At 48.0% G+C, this 15,553-nt stretch overlaps 1 protein-coding gene across 3 annotated transcripts in view; it reads left to right on the plus strand.

Moving 5' to 3' along the window:
• PACSIN2 (protein kinase C and casein kinase substrate in neurons 2) overlaps window positions 1-15,553 on the plus strand; it is a 122,072-nt gene that overhangs the window by 88,707 nt on the left and 17,812 nt on the right. The gene's annotated exons all lie outside the window — the stretch shown is intronic.

A 15,553-nucleotide genomic window follows, 5' to 3' on the forward strand; every position in this document is an offset into this window, starting at 1 on the left:
ACTCATCCAGAAGTCTTCGCACAAATCGTGGGTCGGTGGGGACTGCCTCCGATAGACATGATGGCGTCCCGTCTCAACAAAAAGCTAAAGCGGTATTGCGCCAGGTCCAGGGACCCTCAGGCGGTAGCGGTAGATGCTCTAGTGACACCTTGGGTGTTCAGATCAGTCTATGTGTTGCCTCCTCTACCTCTCATACCTAAGGTGTTGAGAATAATAAGGCTAAGAGGAGTCAGAACGATCCTCATTGTTCCGGATTGGCCACGAAGGACTTGGTATCCGGATCTGCAAGAGTTGCTCACAGAAGATCCGTGGCCTCTTCCCCTAAGGCAGGATCTGCTGCAGCAGGGGCCCTGTCTGTTCCAAGACTTACTGCGGCTGCGTTTGACGGCATGGCGGTTGAATGCCAGATCCTAGCAGAAAAAGGTATTCCGGAGGAGGTCATTCCTACCCTGATCAAGGCTAGGAAGGACGTGACATTGAAACATTATCACCGTATATGGAGAAAATGTGTCTTGGTGTGAGGCCAGAACTGGTCCTACAGAGGAGTTCCATTTGGGCCGTCTGGTTCACTTCCTGCAAATGGGAGTGAATTTGGGCCTAAAATTAGGGTCCATAAAGGTCCAAATTTAGGCCTTATCCATTTTCTTTCAAAAAGAATTGGCTTCTCTTCCTGAAGTACAGACATTTGTGAAGGGGGTACCGCATATTCAGCCTCCCTTTTGTACCTCCGGTGGCACCTTGGGATCTTAACGTGGTATTAAGCTTCCTCAAGTCACTTTGGTTTGAACCACTCAAGACAGTGGAATTGAAATATCTCACTTGGATAGTGGTTGTTATTGGCCTTGGCTTCTGCAAGGCGTGTTTCGGAATTGACGGCTTTGTCATATAAAAGCCCCTACCTGGTTTTTCATGTGGATAGGGCAGAATTGAGGACTCGTCCTCAATTTCTGCCAAAGGTGGTCTCATCTTTTCATTTGAACCAACCTATTGTCGTGCCTGTGGCTATGCGGGACTTGGGGGATTCCGAGTCCCTGGATGTGGTCAGGGCTTTGAAGTTTTGTGTGTCCAGAACAGCTAGGATCAGGAAGACTGAAGCTCTGTTTGTTCTGTATGCGGCCAACAAGGTTGGCGCTCCTGCTTCAAAGCAGACTATAGCTCGCTGGATCTGTAACACGATTCAGCAGGCGCATTCTACGGCAGGATTACCATTGCCTAAATCGGTTAAGGCCCATTCCACTAGGAAGGTGGGCTCTTCTTGGGCGGCTGCCCGAGGGGTCTCGGCATTACAGTTGTGCCGAGCAGCTACTTAGTCGGGGTCAAACACCCTTTGCAAAGTTCTATAAGTTTGATACCCTGGCTGAGGAGGACCTCCTGTTTGCTCAATCGGTGCTGCAAAGTCATCCGCACTCTCCCGCCCGTTTGGGAGCTTTGGTATAATCCCCATGGTCCTTACGGAGTCCCCAGCATCCTCTAGGACGTTAGAGAAAATAAGATTTTACTTACCAGTAAATCTATTTCTCGTAGTCCGTAGTGGATGCTGGGCGCCCGTCCCAAGTGCGGACTACTTCTGCAATACTTTTATATAGTTATTGCTTCAATAAGGGTTATGTTACAGTTGCATCAGGTTTATCTGATGCTCTGTTGTTGTTCATACTGTTAACTGGGTACGGTGTGATTGGTGTGACTGGTATGAGTCTTACCCTGGATTCCAAAATTCTTTCCTTGTACTGTCCGTCTCCTCTGGGCACAGTTTCCCTAACTGAGGTCTGGAGGAGGGGCATAGAGGGAGGAGCCAGTGCACACCCAGAATCCTTAAGTCTTTCTTAAAGTGCCTTATCTCCTGCGGAGCCCGTCTATTCCCCATGGTCCTTACGGAGTCCCCAGCATCCTCTACGGACTACGAGAAATAGATTTACCGGTAAGTAAAATCTTATTTTTTATTGGTCCCACTCACAATAGTACAGATTATTGATTGCGTTTCACCCTCATGGGGTAAGGCATATTAACAGCCGGCATACCGTCCGCCAGTAAGATATACTGAACCCATGTATAACAATATATAGTGTGCGTGCCGATTTGTTTCTGCACTTGGTAACAGCATATGAAAGAGGACACTATTGCGATGCATGTTGCAGCCTTTTACTTGCGTTACACAATTTATTGCCCTCGTTATCAATAGGTCCCAACGTTTTACACACATGCCGTTAAGCTAAGCCCATAAAAAAAACAATTCATTATATGAATAATTCACTTTTCAGGCTCTAGCGGCTGGAAACATTGATAGTAGTTAGATGCAGACATGCCCTGAATGGGAGGCGACATTACATTATTTAATGTATTTTAAATGTGCTTTTGGTATTTATGGGCACGTATGTAGTCAGAGAGAGAACACTAATGTATATACAGGCTCCCCTACCATATACCGGCTCCCCTAACACCTTGCAGTACCCTACAGTAGCCCTACTAGTCACGTGCCTCGATGGCTTTAAATGTAAAATATGCAGGCGAAGGTTTCTCATACTTATCCGTGACGATCTGTTTAATATTTACTAAACTTATTATTCACATCTAACATTTTGACTATCAAGTGCTGATTCACCATCTCCTCAGTGGTTCCAAACTGACTTCAAGCTATCGCTAACCTTTTATCATGGGAGCAATTTACTTGTATCCAATATTGTTTGGCTCTGTGTTATTGTTACGGCTTCCTGTCCCAAGTCAGTTGTGTGTTTATGGCCCCTTGCACTGTGCAGTCTTGGCGCAGTCTCTGGTTTGGACAGTGTATGTATGATGATGTGACTTTGTGGCTGCGCAGGGGGAGGGGGTAACACAGATGGTAGGGGCTTCAGATACTTAGGTGATGTAGAAAGCGTTTTTAAGGTGTTTTATTAGCAAAATAGGCCTGTAGCCTGAAGACCTTGCTTTGCCTACAGATTTGTGTAGAGCAGGCATGTCCAAACTGCGGCCCTCCAGCTGTTGAGAAACTACACATCCCAGCATGCCCTGACACAGCTTTAGCATTCTCTGACAGCAAAACTGTCAGGGCATGCTGGGATATGTAGTTTCACAACAGCTGGAGGGCCGCAGTTTGGACATGCCTGGATTACGGGTTCCTTCCACTGTGACATGGGCGGGTAACTCTGCCACCATGTAACACTTGTTCCCCAAGGTTCCTTCCCAGAACCGCTCACTACGTGGTAGGTGTGGTCCCATTTGTACAACATCTCCTGGTTTGGTGTTGGCTCCTGCGTGCACCAAAAACAGTGGGTGTGTTGTTAAAGGGCAAATAGTAGCGTATACGACTAAAAGAAATAGAACGGGGGGCGTGGCTTTGGTGGACATGGAGTAGCACACAGGCTGTCTGTCTCTCCAGCTACAATATCCTGGTATCCCATCCTGTGTCCCCCCCCTGGGCCTGCAAACCGCCCCAATACCTGCAGGACAGTGTGGAGGTGCCCCTGTGCTGCTCTGGGACCCGTCTGTACTCCATCCGCTGTGGCAGAGCGACTCCAGTGTGCGGGGGTCCGGGGCCTGCTGGACCAAGTGAGGTGCCGCCTTCCCCGCGCTGAGCTCCTGCACCCGGCTCCCATCTGAGCGCTGCCTGCGCCGAGGTCCGCGGCTTCCCCTCTGCCGTTGCCGGGGAGATCGCTTCTCCTCCCTTGCTCTTGCCTGTGCTGGGAGCCTCTCCGAGCGGTCCCCGGCCACGGCGCTGCCACGTGACCTGCTGCCACTCTCCCCGCTCGCTCCGGCGGCCCCAGCCAGCCTGTGCTCTCCCGCACTGACCTCCTGAACTCTGCTGCTGGGGGAAGAGGTGCACGGCACAGCTGTGTGATATAAGTGCCTGTGCCCTCCCCACAATATAGTAGCTGCCCTGCCCTGTTCTGTTTTATATAGGGACAGGGAACAATATAAGTGCTGCCCTGCCCTGCTCCGCATAGGGACTGGGAGAGGTGCAGTATTAACCCCTGGAGGGCCTACTTGTTGCTTTGTCTCATCATCCCACAAGGCATATCTGGCCGAGATCCACGCTGCATGTGTCCCTCATGCTGAGGAATATCCTGTTGTGATTTATCATTCTGGGCTAGCAGAGGCTGATTATTCTGATACGCTATATGCTCACTGGACAGTTTTGATATACTACACTTACCTGCAGGCAGCGACTGGGCAATTCTGATATACTGCACTACATTATTCTTTGGCCGCCCCTGGACAGTTTGATATACTTTTTACTATACTTTCTTGCCATCTGCCATCCGCTCGGCTATAATGGTCAAACCACATCAGTCTGCCGCGGCTGCGGCGAAGTTAGAGAAGTTTGCCAGAAATCCTCCGACACTGTCCCAACAGGGGGGTGAGGTACGGTCGACCTCGGCACCGCCTTCTCCGTCGGCAAGCTCCTCATCTGTGGAGGCCACCGATACTGCTTTGCAAAAGGTGCTGGATGCGGTCACGGCCAGTGAAGCACGCTTGGCCGACAGGATCGGTGAGGTCCAGGCGGACTTATCCATTATACACCACGACCTCCAGCGGGTGCGGGAGAGGGTCGGTGAAGTGGAGACGCACATCTCCACGCTGGAAGATATGGTTACGCCTCTCGATAGACGCACTTCTGCTCTGGAGTCTCCGATGACGGAGGTACATAAAAAGATGACGGATATGGAGGGGAGATTGCGACGAAATAATGTCCGTTTCTTTGGACTTCCAGAGAAAGAGGAGGGTGCTTCCCCTGAAAAATTTCTTGAACGTTGGCTGTTGGATGCATTCGGAGCGGAGGAGTTCACCTCACACTTTGCAGTGGAGCGCGCCCATAGGGTCCCGATGCGTCCATTACCTCCAGGGGCACCTCTCCGTACGTTTATTGCCAAACTCCTTCATTATCGGGATAGAGATGTGATTCTAAAACTGGCCCGCACTAAGGGTCCTCTTAAGTGGAACGGTTCCCCAGTTTCAGTTTTTCCGGATTTTGCCGTCGACGTCCAAAAGGAAAGAGCTCAGTTTGTCCCTGTGAAACGCAGGCTGCGTGAACTGAATATCCCCTATGCCATGCTCTTTCCGTCTAAACTGCGGGTAGTTTCAGATGGAGAAACGAAATTCTTTATGACCCTTCGTGAAGCATCAGTGTGGTTGGACAGACGCTTTCCGGCACGGCGGGCGTTAGCCGCTGATTGAACTTATACATTTGATTTCTGTACTTGCAAGTATACGGTTTCTTTTATGCCTGTTATGTTATTGTTGTACTGTCTCGGAAGGGTTGTATAGTTATTTGCTATGTGCTCACGTAGGGGCTCTCTGTGGCTCTTATAGGCCTTCACTGGGAATGGGTAGCTCTGTGGAGACGGGAGACTGTTAGACGCTAATTATACACTGTTCTTAGGCCTTATACTCTCAGTGCTTGTTTTGCCATAAAGTCTTTAAGGGGTAAACGGTTATTTAATTGGGGTGGGTGTAGTGGTTTAGGGGGGGGTTTGATTTGAGTTTAGCTGGGAGATTCTCCTGTCTCAAGGTCATTATATTCTTGGCCCCCCTATTGGATATAGGAATTTGGCCTTATTTGGTACTGGCGGGGTATGTTAAGGTGTTCTCTGCCTTAGCTGTTACTGTTAGTATTTAGGGTATTTTGTTGTTAGGGAACCGGGTATACTGCTAGTTTTAGGTGGTATACGGGGTGGGGGTTGTTTTAGACTGTTACTATTGCTGTGTCTTTACTTTTTGCTGTGCAATGTGCTTATTTCCGCTATGTCTATGTCGCAACTAACTGCGGGCGCATCTTTTTTGGTATTCACTGGGGGTGGCTGGCCGCGGGTACTCTGCAATATTACAGTAATGCTTTGCCATGGCTTTGGTTAAGTTTCTGTCATGGAATGTGCGAGGGATCAATGACAAAATTAAGCGCTCCTTAGTGCTTCGACAGATCAAGCTTTATGCCTCGGATATAATTTGCCTGATGGAAACCCACTTACTGGGTACTAAGATTATGTCCCTCAAAAAACCATGGGTGGGCTGGGCTTACCATTCTATGCATACTGCAGCGTCCCGGGGAGTGCCGATCCTAATTAGGAAGTCTGTTCCCTTTGCGATTGATTCTGTGCAAACGGATAAATGGGGTAGATATGTATTTCTCAAGTGCAAAATTAACTCCGTCCCCCTACTATTGCTGGCTATGTATGTGCCTCCTCCATACTCGCATGAAGTCCTTAAAAAGGCATCTGCCTTTATGGCTGTATCCCCTGGGGTAGCTGTTATCTGTATAGGGGACTTCAACAACGTTTTGAACCACGAGTTGGATAGGTTGTCCACGGCATCCTCCAACCCACAGCCCAAGCGTTCCCCATTTGCAGACACTGTTTCGGAGCTGGGTCTGGTTGACCCGTGGAGATTGAAGTGTCCAGATTTGAGGCAGTACTCCTGTTTTTCACACTCTCACTCTTCCTTCTCTAGGATAGATTTGGCTCTTTTGTCCCGGGAGCTTTTGCCCAAGGTTCAAAATGTCAGATATGAGACTAGAGGTATTTCGGATCATTCCCCTATATCGTTACATATTGATTTGAACTGTCAGCGAGGCCAAGCAGTGTGGAAATGTAATCCCTTTTGGCTGACGCATATGGGTGAGGGATCCGACTTGGAGGCAAGCTGGTTAGAATTCTTTGTTATGCATGACGAAACCTCGGATGTGTTTCTGCTGTGGGACACTTTCAAGGCTTTTCTGAGAGGAACATTGATTAAACGGGTAGGGAGTCTTAAATCCTCCTTTAGAAAACGTGAATCTGAATTGGAGGCCCGGGTGGCTGCTTCAGAGACGACGTATGTGCGCGATGGCTTGGACGCCTCTAGGTTGGTGTGGCTCCATGCACAGGGTGAGTGGAGGGAATACCTATGGGGGAAAACCCAGCACAGACTTCTCTTCTCCTCGCATGTCCAATATGCTACTGGGGATAGACCAGGTTCGTATTTGGCCACTCTTGCAAGGGGTGACCGCTCCTCTCATACTGTGGTGGAGATTTTGGACTCTGCTGGGTCTGTATTGGACCGTACCCCTCAGATCGTGGCGGAATTTGTCTCATTCTATCAGGCACTCTATAGTTCCAAATTGAACTGTGTGACTACTTGGATGGAGTCGACTTGCCCCGTATCTCCAGTGATGCCAGGGCTCTCCTCGATGCTCCTTTGTCGTTGGAGGAGATTGCGATCTCTGCCTCCCCCGATGGTAAGGCCCCTGGCCTTGATGGCATCCCACCAGAACTGTATAAGAAGCACACACAAATTTTTGCCCCTCAATTGCTTAAGTTATTCAATGAAATTTTGCCCAGGGCGCGCTTCCCCCGTCTATGGCGGAGGCTTTGATTATAGTGATTCCCAAGCCAGATAAAGACCCCAGGAGGGTTGAATCCTACCGTCCTATTTCCCTGTTGCCCACGGATATTAAAATTTTAGCCAAGGTTCTGTCTTCCAGACTTAGCCGGGTTATTTCCCAAATTATTCACCCTGACCAAATGGACTTCATGCCTGGCAAATCCACTGCTGTGAATTTGAGGCGCCTGTTTACTCATTTCCAGGTTTCTCGGGGGGAGGACTGCTCTGCCGTTATAGCCTCCTTAGATGCCGCAAAGGCCTTTGATTCGGTGGAGTGGGCCTTCCTCTGGGAGGCTATGGGTAGGTTTGGCGTGGGCCCCAACTTTATCAGTTATGTTAAATTATTGTATTTTCTGCCCATGGCCAGAGTCTCAGCGAATGGGTTTGTTTCGGACTCCTTCCCCCTATCCAGGGGAACGAGGCAGGGCTGCCCTCTATCCCCGACTTTGTTTGCCATTGCTATTGAGCCACTGGCATGTTTGATTAGAGCAACTCAAGATATTGTGGGTATTAGGGTGGGCGCAAGAGAGGACAGGATAGCGCTATACGCTGATGACCTATTGCTCTTTGTGGATGATTACGTTTCCTCCCTACCTAAACTCCTTGACTTAATAACCGACTACGGTCGCTTCTCCGGGCTCAAAATTAACTGGGATAAATCCACCATTACTCCCCTTAGAGGCCCAGCCTCGGTGGCCACAGTGATTCACACCCCCCTTAAATGGGTAGATTCTTTTAAGTACCTGGGTATATGGGTATCAAATGACCCTTGTACCTATGTTTCCCTTAATGTCTTGCCGCAGATGGTGTATCTACGTTCGAAGGTCAAGATTTGGGGGACTCTGCCCCTGACTGTTACTGGTAGGGTCAATTTGGTCAAAATGGTATACTTACCTAAACTCCTATATGTCCTCCAGCAATCCCCTATATATATTAACTTGAAGACATTTAGACGGATTGACGGTTTGCTCTCTTCTTTAATATGGGCCAGCAGGAGAGCGCGGTTGAGACTTGACGTTCTGTCCAGGCCGAAAGTGTTGGGAGGCTCAGCTCTCCCTGTATTTCGATTTTACTATTATGCCGCGCAGTTGGCACATATATGGGAGTGGGTGAATGCCCCAGATGGTCTCACTATACACTCCCAAATGCTTTTACAGGTCTACCCTGACGGCACTCCATTACAGTTGCTTCTCTGTGGGAACCCTAACTTGTCCAAGATCCCTATATTAAAACAGGCTGTCCTTATATGGAAACAGGTACATGTTATCCTATTAGGCCAGGGGTGGGCAATTATTTCAGCTGGGGGGCCGCTTAACACTTCCAGCGAATATTCGAGGGCCACACACAAAATACTCAAAAAGAGATCCCTTTTTACACATTACGGCAGACAGCGTGCCCTTTTTACACATTACGGCAGACAGCGTCCCCTTTTTTATACATTACGGCAGACAGCGCCCCCGTTTTTATACATTACGGCAGACAGCGCCCCCGTTTTTATACATTACGGCAGACAGCGCCCCCGTTTTTATAATTACGGCAGACAGCGCCCCCCGTTTTTATAATTACGGCAGACAGCGCCCCCTGTTTTTATACATTACGGCAGACAGCGCCCCCGTTTTTACACATTATGGCAGACAGGGACCCCGTTTTTACACATTACGGCAGACAGTCCCTACCCCCCTTCCCCCCCCCCCTACCCTAAACCCATATTGCAGTTTTTAACTCCCCTACCTCCCCACCCCTAAACCTATATCGCAGCTTAAGCAGTGATCCAGGGGCTGGCTGGACAGGGGGTTTACCTCTTTGTCACAGTGGCAGACAATCCCCGCTGTCCGATGATCTGCGCTGCTGCCGGCCGGAGTCACTGCTGATGTGGCCTCTCCTGCTCCTGCTCGCTGCCCGCCGCTTCCTCTCCTCACTGGCCGCCGCCTCTCGGCCGCCGCTCCTGCTCACTGCAGTGCCCGCCCCCCGTGCCGCCCAGCGCATGATAACAGAGGAAATCCCGGTCAGCTGACCCTGTGACATGACCGGGATTTCCTCAGCGGCGCCGCGTCTGAGAGCAGTGCAATGACAAGCGGCATGTCGGGCCGCTTGTCATTGCATTCTGGTGGGGCACAGCGGGCCAGGCAGGATCAGTCTGCGGGCCGCATCCGGCCCGCGGGCCGCCTGTTGCCCGCCCCTATATTAGGCCAAGGTATTGACCCGGATACTCCTCTGGACAATGCCTTTGGCTTCCCAGAATTGGCTTTGCTGCAGGTTGGGGCGGTGTGGGGGAGGTGGGGGGTGACATCCCTGGGCCACCTGTATAACGATGGTATACTGAAATCCTTCTTGCTGCTGCAACAGGATTATAGTGTACCCTCTTCTCATTTTTACCGATACCTGCAGCTGAGACATGCACTTAATGCACAATTTCCCGAAACTCCTCCAATGATTGCTGACTCCTCGGTCAAGTCTCTCCTGCAGTCCCTGGGAAGTGGACATCTGGTATCCAATATTTATACAAGTATGCTTCGATCTCACTATTCTGACCCGTTGTCCCTTCTCAGGAACAAGTGGGAATCTGACTTGGGTGCCATCTCTGATGAGATCTTGGAGGGTGCTTTATGTTCTCCACGATTATCCACTACCACCACTAGATATCAACAAATCCAACTGTTTATCATACACAGAGTTTACATGACACCAGTGCGCTTGCGACATATGGGGGGTACCCACTCCTCCAGATGTCCTAAGTGCGATAGCCTGGATGCAGACTTTTGGCACATTATCTGGCTATGCCCCAAGGTAGCCGTATTCTGGTCGGGTGTTGACGCCCTGGTGTCAACGGGTATTCCCTCGTCGGTATGCTCCCCAACGACGTGTGTTATCTGCTGTGGAGGAGGATGCCCTGGACCCCCCTGCCAAAAGATATGTAATCAATCTGTGCGGCCTGGCCAAGGTGTGAATTGCCAGGCATTGGCTAGCCAAAGATGCGCCCACGCTGCGATCCTGGGTCTCACTTGTAAATGATATGGCCTCTCATGAGAAATATGTATACTTAGCTAGAAAAGCGGGGGAAAAATATCAGGACCTGTGGGGTAGATGGCTTGAGTCTCCGCGCTCTGGGATCCAGAGTGTCTGAGCACCCGCTACTGAGGGCTCCGTGTCTGGCTGAGTGGGAAATGAGACATGCAACGGGGGGTTAGACTGGGTGTGTGGTTCTAGATCTACATGGGGTGAGCTGCCTCTCTTTGTCTATGTAGTCCCCTGGCGCCCGCGGTCGGCCATTCCTTTGCCAGTGTTGCTGCTGCGTGATCTGCTTATTGATTATGTTGTGTTGCCATAGACTACTATGTACAATGTACATTGCTCTGTAAGATCCATGCTAACGTGCGATATTAATTCTAATTTATAATCTATGTCTCGGAATTTCAGCCTGCACTTGTTTTACTGTGTTAACTGAACCCTAATTGAACTGGGAATCTGCGTATTCCCTGGGTCGGGGTTTTGTTTTGGTATGTTTTGTTTGTTTGCTTTTTGTTTTTCTTGTATTTGTGTTTTAGTGAAAATCAATAAAAAAAGAAATAGAACGAAGCAGCAGTAAATACCTCCCCTCTCAGACGCTTAATGACATCATAACACAGCAACGTAGAGGAGCAATACAGTGACTGAAATATATACTGTTAATATGAACTCAAAATTTGCCACAAACACGTGGAAGGGAAAGGCAATGTTATACAGGAAAATGAGCTAGTCTTATCACAAATATGTAGAGGTTGCAGTGATTAGTCAATGCTACAGGTGGAACTAATGCAACTACTAGATGGTCCGACAGTGTAAGACGTTGACCAGCAATACTGAAACACTGCAGAGTGTAGGATATGGGGACAGAAAATGATACAAATGAATATTAGCTCAAGATTCAAACCCAACACTTGAACAGGTTTGGAAGGAAATAGCGGTGTTGGCTTATCCCAAGTGGCCACTTACTGTGAACCGATGGGCTTGGAAGTAGGTAGAGTGCAAGCTTGGGAGACACTGGACTCCACACACTGCAGCTACAGAATAGAAAAGCATTGTGCACCATTCAGTGGTCACCGGATACCGACCGATGCAGGCGTCCTAGAGGCAGGAAAGAAGTTTTATAATGTTTATATAGAGAGAGCGTGTTCTCCGCTGAAGGTATCCGTCAGATGTTACACACACTGTGATTTCATGATGAATGTTTTATTGCAGAACTATAGTAGCCCTTATTATACATTGCATGTACATAGTACAGCAGAGCAGCCCCCAGCTTTGTAAAAACCAATTAAGATACTTATTATTATTTATTACCAGTTATTTATATAGCGCACACATATTCCGCAGCGCTTTACAGAGAATATTTGGCCATTCACTTCAGTCCCTGCCCCAGTGGAGCTTACACTCTATATTCCCTATCACATGTACACACAGACACACTCACGTTAGGGTTTAATTTTGTTGGGAGACAATTAACCTACCTGTATATTTTTGGAATGTGGGAGGAAACCGGAGTACCCGGAGGAAACCCACGCAAGTACGGGGAGAATATACAAACTCCACACAGTTAGGGCCATGGTGGGACTTCACAAATCCTTGCATTTAAAGTTATGATCGGGAAGGGACACCTACCAGAAATAGAACTACAGGAAGGTGTCATTTCATCATCCTAAAGATTTGCCGCACAAGCAAAATATCTTACACAGCCTTTTGATTTTGTTAATATTCTACTGATGAAGTTATTCTAACAGGCTGCCTTGTACATACACATACCCTGTGTGTGGTCTGTTATCACAGCCTTCCGCTGAGGGCCTGACGTTCGCCATATGACTTGCTACAGCCATATGCCACAAACATTTAGCCTTCAAATTGGCAGAATAACTTATACATACATACATACATACATACATACATACATACATACATCTGGCACACTGGGCATGAACAAACAGGTAAATATCACATATGAATACATTTCCCAACCTTTGCATTCTTTTGAAACCGTTTCTCCAGCACCTTTAACCTAATTCCCTTCACTTTGCAACTACCGGAGACTGTTCAGGCACCGCAAGTAGTTCCAGCAGGTAATAATTATGGGGGTGGTTCAGGTATGTTAGCAAACCAAAAAAGCACAGTTATGGGCAAAACCATGCTGCACTGCAGGTGGGGCAGATGTAACTTAAGCAGAGAGAGATTTGGGTGGGTTATATTGTTTCTGTGCAGGGTAAATACTGGCTGCTTTATTGTTACACTGCAATTTAGATCTCCGTTTGAACACACCCCACCCAAATCTAACTCTCTCTGCACATGTTACATCTGCCCCACCTGCACTGCACATGGTTTTAACCATTAGTGTGCTTTCTTAGTTTGCTAACCAACCTGAATAAGGCCCTATGTACGTACTATGTGATTACCTATGTAGGCCATGTTAGGTGCCAAATTATTTCCCTTTGGCGCCTCCGGTTTACAGTTAATGCAGTGGGGGCCATCTTAGCTGCATGGTTCGGGTCTCCGGCTACAAGAACAACAGAAAAGAATAATATAACGCACAGTCTGAACATTATATATCCAGTTTACTATGAGGTTGACTTCTCAATATACCTTGCCCCTCTTTCGCATGGAAATACTCCTTTTACTCGTACATTTTATTAAACAGAAACCGAGGTATTGCCATCAATGTATGTAGTATGTGACTGATCAGACCGTGTCCTAGGACCCAGTTCAGTCTGGTAGCAAACTTGTTAGATTTTGCTGCGGGCCGCCGTGTTGAATACTCTCGGTGTAGGGAATCCTGCCACATTGTGCGGCTATTCCATTCTCTGTACGCTCTGCTGCTGGTGAGAAATAATTGTGCCCCCAGCCAAAGTCCTCAAACCATTTACCTGGCTTGTATAATGATGATACCTATATACGGCGCACATTCGGAATGTCTAATTTCCACCTGTTGCCTCGTCCTGATACCAGTCACACAGTCTGGAGCTTTGCGCCATATTCAAAGATGGACGCAAGTGGTGTCGCAGCAGCTATGCAAATGTTGCAGCCCTCAGAATTTGTACTAAGACGCCGGCTGGAGACGTCTGAGATCTGCCACTTGTGTACGAAAACGCACACATTGGACGCACATAGGTCTATATCTACCTGAGTAACTTTATGGTTGCACAGCGTGACCTTTGGAAGGAAGACGCCGGAGCCGCTTTGACTGCGTACGGAATCGGTCTCAGGCCCTCTGTATGGTGCATTTGCGGCGTTATCGGTGTATACATTGCACTCCATTGTTGAGCGGCATAAGGAATCTGGCTGTATAGACACTTCCAGATGTTACAGCATAAATGGGAAATGTAGTCTTATTGTCTGCTGGTAACTGCTGATGTCAGCCTGGCTCCTCTTACATAGAGGAACCAGGCCAACTTGCTGTTGCTTGCAGCTCAGGAGTAAAGTCATTGTGCAGCTTTATTTGTCTGAATGAAGAACTTTGACGTGATATTCACAGCGTTTATTCGGGATCAGTGGAGAAGCCGGGTAGTTTCACCCAAACATATAGAAGAGACACTTTGTCACATAGAAATGAGATTTTCACAAGTGGCGTTTCTATGGAAGGCCTCAGACTAGATTACGTTAATTATTTCCCTGGAATAAATAAGGTAGTTGCCGATAAATGTAAAGACAACTGTCCCACATCTACTTTCCTTGTAGAGGCTTGCCAGTAAATGTACCCATCCCTGTGCAGTGCAGACAGACGCTGCCCTGGGACAGTAGTGTTGAGTCCTCGCTGCGTTTCCCCTCTCTGTCTTTACATGAGAAGCTGGGTGGTGAGGATTGTGATTGCACCTCTGATGAGCCGCAGTAAACCATTTGGGGCAAAGGTGCAGTGGGTGTGACTGGCCACATTTACGATAAAATATGTCTTGGGAGAGTTTGCTTTCCTTTTAAATGGACGATGAAACCAATAGATATTATTAAATCAGTAACTACCAGCAGGCATTGCAGCACTTCATATAACCAGACGGAGGTATGCCTAATCTTCTCACAACCCTATAACGCTCTGACATACATCTGCGCAAGGCCTAGGTAATCATTTAAAGAATAGCTATGATGATTCCAATCGCACGGTCACTTTCGGAACTCTGTAAAAGACTATCCGTAGTGATCAGACTGAAATGAGCAGAAAGAAGGGCTCAGGGCTCGGAATTGGTGACCGGTGGCAATATGTTTATACGGGACTAAACGGCAAATTCCATATTAGGACAGAGCTGTCATGATGCGGAAGCTGCTTAGAAATAGTTGCTGAATCTATTACACTGCAGATGTTGAGCTCTCAGGTACAGTATGCTGGCTGTTCACCTATGTCCTTTTTAAATCACTGCTGCTGGAAAGGTGGGTGATTGGCCTAGAGAGACATGGTACAGTACATCCTGTTGGCTGATGCCCCCCATCATTGCATGTGTGGAGTCTTTGAACAACCTAGATCACACTCTGGCCACAGACTATGGTAATCGGGAAATATTAGGTAGGAGTATGTGGCCTGCATTAGTGTGACTGGCCAGGCAGGGCTAGTCCAGTGGAAGCGTGGCCACCTCCTGCCGGTCTCTAGGTCAACAATGTTTAGGTTGACCACTAATTGATCGACAGTAACTAGGCCGACAGGGTCTCCTAGGTCGACATATTCTAGGTCGACAGGTCAAAAGGTTGACACAAGTTTTTCCCATTTGTTTTTCTTCTTTTGAACTTTTTCATACTTTACGATCCACGTGGACTACAATTGGGAACGGTAACCTGTGCCGAGCGCAGCGGTAGCAGAGTGAGGCACCTTGCCCGTTGCATGGCGAGCCATACGAGGGGACACGGTCCACTATTTGGGGTTCCCGGTCACTGTACGGAGAAAACGACACCAAAAACGCACAAAAAAATTCATGTTGACCTAGAGACCCTGTCGACCTTGAAAACCTGTCGACCCTATGATCCACACCCCCTGCATGCACCCGTTTACTGTGCTGGTGTCCTCTTGGCTTTTAAAGCTTGTCTTATGCATTTGAGCATTTTCTTAGAACATGGTCTAGAATTTCTTTTCATTGCTATGTTTTGTATACTTGTATATTTTCTTCTATCAAATGTTTTGTTTTTTTGTTTAAAGTCCGCTGCCTAAAATAGAAGTATGTGTTATTATGTATATATGTATGTATTGGATCGTCTCTTGTACATC

Source organism: Pseudophryne corroboree, chromosome 6 (assembly GCF_028390025.1).
Source record: "Pseudophryne corroboree isolate aPseCor3 chromosome 6, aPseCor3.hap2, whole genome shotgun sequence".
Lineage (NCBI taxonomy): Eukaryota > Metazoa > Chordata > Amphibia > Anura > Myobatrachidae > Pseudophryne > Pseudophryne corroboree.